Raw genomic sequence first — 659 nt, forward strand, 5'->3', positions numbered from 1 at the left:
GTGGTTCCTCTCTCAGCAAGAACCGGCAGGAGGCCCGACTCGGTTTTGCAGTCGGAAGCTGTTCTTTCTGGCTTGACTAAAACGGTGTCAGCACAAAACACGGGCCAGCGTGGTTTCGCGCTCCGCAGCGGGCAGCCATCCTCACCGGGGTTGTTTTCAAGGGGGTTTTTAATTGCTGCTTTGCGTGCAAACGTTGGGCCAGCCACGAGCGCCGGGGAGATGCCACAGGCAGATGCTGCCGCTGTCTGCGCCGCTGCCCGCAGCTTTGTCGCAAGGCTGGCGGGGACCTGGCTGCAGCCGTGGCTGTGACAGGGACTGGTAGGACCTGCTGGCTGCTGCCCGGGGGTGAAACGAGTTGGGTCGGGTCTCAGCCTGGGTCCAGCCACGACATTCCCGCCTCGTGTCACAGGGCTGCCTCAACCCTCGGCTTCGCACCTTTGCTCTGCCTGCGCCCCGATCCCATCCTCCCCTTCGCTCCGCTGTCAGATCCTCTTCCTCCTCCTCTTCCTCCTCCTCTTCCTCCTCCTCTTCCTCCTCCTCTTCCTCCTCCTCTTCCTCCTCCTCTTCCTCCTCCTCTTCCTCCTCCTCTTCCTCCTCCTCTTCCTCCTCCTCCTCCTCCTCCTCTTCCTCCTCCTCCTCCTCCTCCTTCCCCGCTGCCC

At 62.8% G+C, this 659-nt stretch overlaps 1 protein-coding gene across 1 annotated transcript in view; it reads left to right on the forward strand.

Moving 5' to 3' along the window:
- Positions 1-659, forward strand: part of SP2 (Sp2 transcription factor) — a 5634-nt gene that overhangs the window by 3449 nt on the left and 1526 nt on the right.

The sequence above is a fragment of the Mesitornis unicolor genome, unplaced genomic scaffold, assembly GCF_000695765.1.
Source record: "Mesitornis unicolor isolate BGI_N332 unplaced genomic scaffold, ASM69576v1 scaffold28600, whole genome shotgun sequence".
NCBI lineage: Eukaryota > Metazoa > Chordata > Aves > Mesitornithiformes > Mesitornithidae > Mesitornis > Mesitornis unicolor.